This window comes from Hordeum vulgare, chromosome 3H (genome assembly GCF_904849725.1).
Source record: "Hordeum vulgare subsp. vulgare chromosome 3H, MorexV3_pseudomolecules_assembly, whole genome shotgun sequence".
Lineage (NCBI taxonomy): Eukaryota > Viridiplantae > Streptophyta > Magnoliopsida > Poales > Poaceae > Hordeum > Hordeum vulgare.
In genome coordinates this window covers 313,032,527-313,041,634 of record NC_058520.1, presented here as the reverse complement: position 1 = coordinate 313,041,634, position 9,108 = coordinate 313,032,527, and positions in this window count along the sequence as shown.

The window sequence follows — 9,108 nt, the reverse complement described above, 5'->3', positions numbered from 1 at the left end:
AAACTAGGATCTTGTCGGAATTATTCCACTATATATATAGATATGTTTGATTATTGTTATGCTTGTTTGTGTTATTGCTAGGGTGTTTTGTTGCCTCATATATATTACCTTGATCATAATATGCATATGGGTAGAATATCTATATTCCTCTAGACCTATTCTATCTATTTTCTTATCTATTCTTGCCCACCAGATGCCGCCGAGATGTGAGCGTAGGGACAGGAATGCAGGAGCATGCAACAATGATGGCAATGGCAATGATGCACCGCCATCATATGTGCACCAGATCCTTCAGGGACAAGGCGAGTTGATCCAGTTGCTTGCCCAGAGTTTGGCCAACAATAACAACAACAACCCACTGCCTCCAGGAGCACAACAGAAGCCACGCACTTCATATCATAATCATGGAGGTAATGGACATCATCACCATGGAGGTAATGGGCATCATCATCATAGTGTAGGTAATGGCCACAATCATAATGGCCATCATCATCATAATGGACACAAGGGTAACAATGGTAATGGCAATGGTAATGGAGGTAATAATAACCAGAACCGCCAGAATGTGCCAGTGCAGAGAGACCTTAATAAGGTCCAGTGCTTCAAGTGCAGAAAGATGGGCCACTACTCCAATGCATGCCCAGAGAGCAATAATGGTAATGGGAATTCTGGAGACATCAAGCCAAACCCCTTTCAAAAGGGTCATGTTAACCATGTTAATGTGGAGGAGGTCTATAATAAGCCTGATGCAGTGATTGATAAGTTTTTGATCAATACAGTACCCGCTCTTGTTCTTTTTGATACTGGTGCATCGCATTCATTTATTTCGAGGGTATTCGTTGATAAACATGGATTGCCAACCAAAACCCTTAGTATGCCTATTAGAGTGAGTTCCCCAGGAGCTGAGATGATAGGAGGTGTTGGTTGTCATCAGTTAAACTTGTCCATTGGGAAGCATGAGCTCCCTACAGATTTGATCATATTGAAGTTACAAGGTCTGGATATTATTTTGGGTATGGACTGGTTACAATTATATGAAGGAGTTATCGATTGTGCTAGTTGATCTATTTCTCTCAGTGCACCAGGAGGGAAGAGAATCAAATATGTATGTAAGTATCAGCATAAGAGGATGCAGGTGAACTCTCTTAAGGGGGGTAGCCTGGAAGAAGTGCCAGTTGTGAAGGATTATCCAGATGTGTTTCCGAAGGAATTGCTAGGTATGCCACGAGATAGAGATATTGAGTTTCTCATTGATTTAATGCCTGGTATTGGGCCTATTGCAAAGAGACCATACAGAATGCCTCCTCAAGAGTTGGAGGAGTTGAAGAAGCAGTTGAGGGAGTTACAGGCACAAGGATTTATTCGCCCATGTTCATCACCTTGGGGGGCCCCTGTTTTGTTTGTTGAAAAGAAGGATGGGACCTTGAGGATGTGTGTTGATTATCGTTCTCTGAATGAGGTAACCATTAAGAATAAGTATCCTTTGCCTATGATAAATGATCTGTTTGACCAGTTGGAGGGAGCTACTGTGTTTTCTAAGATTGATATTCGTTCTGCTTATCATCAATTAAAGATTCGTGAGCAAGATATTGCAAAGACCGCTTTCACTACGAGGTATGGGCTGTATGAGTATACTGTTATGTCATTTGGATTGACTAATGCCCCAGCATACTTCATGAATATGATGAACAAGGTGTTTATGGAGTTCTTGGATAAATTTGTGGTTGTTTTCATTGATGATATATTGGTGTTCTCCAAGACTAAGCAAGAGCATGAAGTGCATCTGCGTTTGGTGTTGGAGAAATTGAGGGAGCACGAGTTGTATGCCAAGTTCAGCAAATGTGAGTTTTGGCTGGATGAGGTAGCATTCTTTGGCCATGTTATATCCGGTAATGGAGTTGTAGTTGACCCATCCAAGGTTGCTGCTGTTACAGAGTGGGAGACACCCACGTCAGTTGGTGAGATTCGCAACTTTTTGGGCGTAGCACGTTATTACAGAAGGTTTATTGAGAATTTCTCAAAGATTGCAAAGCCGATGGCTGAATTGTTGAAGAAGGGGAATAAGTTTGTTTGGACTGATGATTGTGAAGCTAGCTTCCAGGAGTTGAAGCAACGTTTAGTCACGGCACCAGTTTTAACTCTGCCAGACATACACAAAGACTTCCAGGTTTATTGTGATGCTTCTCGTCAGGGACTTGGGAGTGTTTTGATGCAGGAAGGTAAAGTTGTTTCTTATGCTTCATGTGAGCTTAAGAATCATGAGCATAATTATCATACACATGATTTGGAGTTAGCCTCAGTTGTGCATGCACTGAAAACATGGAGGCATTATCTCATTGGTAATCATTGTGATATATTTATTGATCATAAGAGCCTGAAGTACATATTTACTCAGAGGGAGTTGAACCTCAGACAGAGGAGATGGTTGGAGCTTATTAAGGATTATGATTTGAATGTACAGTATCATCCTGGTAAGGCTAATGGTGTTGCTGATGCATTGAGTCGTAGGAGCCATGCTAATGCAATTAATATTGATGATATGCCACCGGAGTTATGTGAGCATTTCAAAAATCTGAGATTAGAGATGATCCCTAGAGGCTATTTGGCTACACTTGAGGTAAGGCCTACTTTGCTTGACAGAATTAGAGAAGCTCAAAAGGATGATACGTATATTGTTGGGATAAAGGAGAATATGCTAAAAGGGAAGGCAACAGATTTCCATGAGGATAAACATGGAACCATATGGTTTGAGAAGCGTATTTGTGTACCTCAGGATGCAGATATAAGGAAATTGATTCTTCAGGAGGCGCATGATTCACCTTATTCTATTCACCCAGGTAATACTAAGATGTATTTGGATTTGAGGGAGGGATTTTGGTGGCCTAGCCTGAAGAGGGAAATTGCTGAGTATATTGCAGTATGTGATGTGTGCCAGAGAGTTAAAGCAGAGCATCAGAAACCAGCAGGTTTGTTACACCAATTGCCTACACCTGATTGGAAGTGGGATCAGATTGGTATGGATTTCATCACTGGATTACCCAGGACTCGATCAGGTTATGATTCTATTTGGGTAGTTGTTGATCGTTTGACTAAAGTCGCTCACTTCATCCCGGTAAAGACTACCTATACCAGTGCTAAGCTAGCTAAGATTTATATGCCAGAATTGTCTGTCTGCATGGAGTTCCAAAGAAGGTAGTGTCTCATAGAGGTACTCAGTTCACTTCTAAATTTTGGCGTCAGTTGCATGAATCATTGGGTACTAGACTAGAGTTCAGTACAGCATTCCATCCACAAACATATGGGCAGACTGAGAGGGTGAACCAGATATTGGAGGATATGTTGAGAGCTTGTGCTTTGGACTACGTGTCCAGTTGGGATGATAATTTACCATATGCAGAGTTCTCATATAATAACATTTATCGGGCTAGTTTGCAGATGGCACTGTTTGAGTTTCTGTATGGTAGGAAGTGCAGGACACCATTGATGTGGGATGAGGTTGGAGAGCGCCAGTTCTTTCGACCAGACTTGATTAGAGATGTTGAGGAGAAAGTCAGGTTGGTTCGTGACAGGCTAAGGATAGCACAGTCCAGACAGAAGAGTTATGCCGATGCAAAGAGTAAGGAGGTGACATATGAGGTAGGAGACCGTGCATACCTTAGAGTTTCTCCACTTCGTGGAATTAAGAGGTTTGGGATCAAAGGTAAGTTAGCACCACGCTTTGTGGGGCCTTACATGGTCTTGGAGCGTCGAGGAGAAGTAGCTTATCAGCTGGAGTTGCCAGAAGCTTTGTCAGGAGTTCATAATGTGTTTCACGTATCCCAGCTAAAGAAGTGTCATGTCGAGATGGCAGGCGTTCCTTTGAGATATACAGTGCCACTTTAGGCAATTTAGTTGGAGACTGACTTGACATATGAGGAGAAGCCTGTTAAGATTTTGGAGTCAGCAGAGAGAGTTACTCACACCAAGACAATCAGATTATGCAAAGTTCAGTGGGATCATCATACAAAAGAAGAGGCTACTTGGGAACGAGAGGAGGATCTCAAGCAGGATCACCCACACCTATTTGCTAGCCAACCTGAATCTCGAGGGCGAGATTCATCTTAAGGGGGGTAGGTTTGTAACATCCCAATTTTCTTAAATTAGGATGTTAATAGATCATTCATATGCATCTCATTTTTTTATGCATTATTTGCCTTTATGAAAAAATCTATTCATTATGCAACTGCGGGCAATTTATTGGAGTGGAGATAATGTGACTTCTCCCCTGTCGAATTAAAGTTCATAATGTTTAGAATATTATTTGGAGTCACCGATTTGGTTTTGCAAATTTTCTAATCTCTGAAATTATTTTTAGTTGAGTTTTTAAAAGCTCGTTGATAGTCCTATTGCATAAAAGCTATTTTCAAACTTATTACATTAGGTGGAACTAGGGTTCCTTTATTATTTATTAGGTGGATTTATTTTATATTTATATATGTATGTATATATTAGCATTTTAATATATATATATATATATATCTATATGTATATATATATATTACTAAATGTGTATATTATATATATATTTGTATATATATATATTATTTTCTTTCTGATATTTGTTAAAAAATAATTATTTAGTTTTTTTTGGTTAAAAAAAAACTGGCCAGGCCAAGCCAAAGGCTTAGCCCAGCGAGCTGGGTAGCTAGTACCTATCGCTAGCCTTCGTGGGAGTAACGAAGCCCCAGGCATAGGCACCACGTGGAGACTCCAGCACTAGTTCCCCAGGGACCGAGCCCCTGGCCAGCGAGCCCCTTGTCCCAGCGCGCCACAGCCCCAGGCTATGCATTGCCCCAGGCCCCACCCTCGCCTCGCCTATTTCATCCCGAGCCGGTTTCACCCAGGCTCCCTTGATCGAGCTCCTGTTAGCCAGGACTCCTCCTCGCGAGGGAGATAAGTCCCAGGAACGAAGCCCCTTCGCCCGAGACCTCTGCTGCCGATCTGATTCCCCTGCTCCCGATTTCGATTTTCGCTGAAGCCCTGTTGTCGGAGCACACCGCAGCACCTTCGCCCTTGCCGGAGTTCATCCATTTTCGCCGGAGTTCGCGGAGCCGCCATCACCGAAGTTCGTCCGACCGTCACCAGAGAAGCACCACCGGAGAAGCCACGCCGAGACCGTTCTGTTTTTCCCCACTGTTCGTGGTGAGCACGTGCGCACGGTCCGATTCAACAAATCCTGATGAACAGCTACAGGACGAAATTAAATCTGTTTTTATCTGTTTTTAGGGTGGTCAGATTCTCGATAAAATTTTGAAACGCGTTCATCTTTTTACTCGTAACACCGAATCAGAAAATTCTTTTTCCTATGATCTCGTATTGATGAGTAGAATATGATGGCATTAATAGTTTTCAGATTTGCGAAAATTAAATTTTTATTTAAATCAGATTTGATTTAAACCTACCGGAGGCCATATTTTGCAAACCGTGAGTCCGATTTAGTTTATTCTTTTTGCGTTGTCATCGTATCAGCATGTAGATGATTTTATACCTACTGCCATGCTATTTATGCTTTGTTTTTAAACAAGTTGTTTTATTGCCGTTGGTTTTATTTGGTGTTATGTGATTGTGGTGATTGATTGGTGTGATTGTTTGCAACGTATAGATTGTCCGGAGTGCGACGCAAACTATTGTCAGGAGTGTGACTTTCTGAACCAGAATCAAGGTAAGTTACATGTTGATCATCCTTTACCTAATATTTTCGATGCATGTAGTATTATACCACCCTATGAAAATTATGCATGTATAGGAATATTATTACTATTGCTATTCTATTGAGCTATATCCCCTTGTCATGAAGATCGTGTTAGATAAAATTTTGCTATGCTATGTAGACGGGGATTGGTTCCTGTGTTCATTGAGATTATGTGAGGATTACTACAAAATAAATTTGAGTAGTAATTAAGGATTTAATTCACCTCTAGGCGGATATGGTATTACTGGGTGGTTTCAAGAACATCATGGTTTCTACCCTCTGAATGTAAGTGGATTGCCGCCGAGGTTCAAAAAGATCAAACAGACTTAGTGACTAGTAGCTTCCTTGCGCGACCACTGGCTATTATGGGCTCTGGCTTAGTTGATCAGTCGTGGAAACCTTACCCGGATGTGCCAACTGATGTAGCTATGATAGGTGGGATGGGCCTCCTGTGGGACTAGGTGACTGCTTTTGAAAGACTTCGTCTCAATCTTCGGGTTGGGTCCAGTGGGTACAGCATACTAACGTCTGTAGAGTGTATAAACTAATCATGATTAGCCGTGTCCCCGGTTACGGACAATTTTGAGCAGCTAGGCCATTACAATTGTTGGATGATCTTGACAGATGACACACTTAATAAAACTTGGTGGGAAACTTAATAATGGTAATAGGTTGGAGTTGGAGATGCAAATTCAACCATATGTGAGTTATTGTAGCAAATAAATTAAAACTTGACTATTAGGTAGCTATGAGGATAAAATCAGCTTTCTGCAAAATAACCATCAGCCTTTCTCTTGTTATACTATGCATATACATGTAGGTATGTTATATTACTTTTTCCTGTGTAACTTGCCAATACATTCAAAGTATTGACCTATATGGCTGCAACGTATCACGTTGCAAGATATTCAGACGAGGTGTAAGTTACCGTTAGGGTCGCGAGTCTTCACTCAACATCGCCAGTGGGCTATGATGGGACTCATCGTTATTATTCTGCTACTTTTCCGCTGTTTAATAGAATAAAGCTAGCTAAGTGCTATGCAGATTGTTATATTTTATAAATTCTGGATCATACGTTTTAATAAATGATTCACTTGCTATATCTGGTTTTCATCTATACTGTGTGTGCTAGCGAGTCGATCCAGGGACTAGCACAGTAAAGCACGGAGACTCAAATCCTTCGAGGTTTGGTCGTTACATATTTGCTCGTTAGCTGATTATGCCATTGATATTAGTTTACGGTGAGACCTTTGTGTCATTTTCTTATATGGTTAACTTGCGATCTTGCTGAAATTGTGGTTATGAGTTGGACATAGTTGCAACAACAAGATCAAACAGAGTTTGTCAAAGTTTTTCTTTCTCTCTCAGTTTGTCAACTGAGTTGCTTGAGGACAAGCAAGGTTTTAAGCTTGGGGAGTTGATACGTCTCCATCGTATCTACTTTTCCAAACTCTTTTGCCCTTGTTTCGGACTCTAATTTGCGTGATTTGAATGGAACTAACCTGGACTGACGCTGTTTTCAGCAGAATTGCCTTGGTGTTATATTTGTGCAGAAATCAAAGTTCTCCAAACGTTCTGAAAATTTACGGGGAGGAGTTTTGGAAAATAAGGAAAATATCTGCGCCAAGTTCCACCTCAGGGGGTGGGCCAGTGGGCCACAAGCCCTGGCCCCGCCACCACCCCCCCTGCTGGCGATGGGCAGGCTTGTCGGGCCCACACGGCTCTGCCGCCCCCAATCTCAGGTCTATAAGATCCCTTTCGTCCTAGAAAAAATAAAAAGAGAAGTTTGCGTCGCGTTTGCGATATGGAGGCGCCGCCACTACCTGTTCTTCATCTAGAGGGAAGATCTAGAGTCCGTCATGGGCTCCGGAGAGGGGAAATCGTCGCCATCGTCATCATCAACCTTCTTCCCTCTCCAATTCCATGAAGCTCTTCGTCGTTCGTGAGTAATCTATTCGTAGGCTCGCTGGGCGGTGATGAGTACGATGAGATCTATCATGTAATCGAGTTAGTTTTGATGGGGATTGATCCCTAGTATCCACTATGTTCTGAGATTGATGTTGCTATTACTTTGCCATGCTTAATGCTTGTCACTAGGGCCCCAGTGCCATGATTTCATATCTGAAATTATTATGTTGTCACCAATATATGTATGTTTTAGATCCGATCTTGCAAGTTGTAGTTACCTACTATGTGTTATGATCCGGCAACACTGGAGTGACAATAACCGGAACCACTCCCGGTTATGACCATAGTTTGAGGAGTTCATGTGTTCACCAAGTGCTAATGCGTTGGTCCGGTTCTTTATTAAAAGGAGAACCTTAATATCCCGTAGTTTCCTTTTGGACCCCGCTGCCACGGGAGGGATGGACAATATATGTCATGCAAGTTCTTTTCCCTAAGCACGTATGACGACACACGGAATGCATGCCTACATCACATTGACGAACGGGCGCTAGCCACATATCTCTCCGTGTTATAACTGTTGCATGATGAATATCATCCAAACAAATCACCGACCCATTGCCTACGAGTTTGTCCTACTTCTGTTACTTGTCTTGCTCTGCTGCTGCTACTACTGTTGCTACTGCTGTTACTTGTCTTGCTCTGCTGCTGTTGCTACTACTGTTGCTACTGTTGTTACTTGTTTTTCTCTGCTGCTGCTGCTATTACTGTCGCTTGCTACTGTTGCTACTTGCTACTACTGTCACTACTGCTTTTGCTTGCCGTTGCTATTGCTCGTTACACTTCTGCTACCTGCTACAATTTTGGTTCGCTAGACGTTGACGGGAACTGGCAATTTTCGTCGACGGGCAACTTGGCGCCATCGATACAATCGTTAGGAATAGTCTACCGTCTACAGATCGTTTCTGAGACCGTTGTTATCATACTACTTTGCTGTTACTACTTTGCTTGCAGATACTAATCTTTCACGTGTGGTTGAATCTGACAAATTCAGTTGCTAATACTGGAGAGTATTCTCTCACCTCCTGCCTGGCTAACCAACAAATTTGGGTTGAATACTCTACCCTCGAAAACTGCTACGAACCCACGCGCCGGTGGGCCATCAACAACATTCTTCTAGTTTCGTTGCCAGGGAGTGCTAGCAGCATTCTTCTGGTGCCGTTACAGGGGAAGGTTTGTTGTCATCAGCATTCTTCTAGCCATGTCCAGAGATTGCAATCACCGACATACACGTTTCTGATGACTACGTGATAGTTCAGTGCGAAATACTTAATGGCTTAGAAGCAAGGCGCCGAAGACGTTTTGAAACATCACGGAACATAAGAGATGTTATAAAGTGATGAAATTGTGATTTCATTCTCGTGCCCTTGTTAAGAGGTATGAGACCTCCAACAAGATTCTTTGTCCACGAA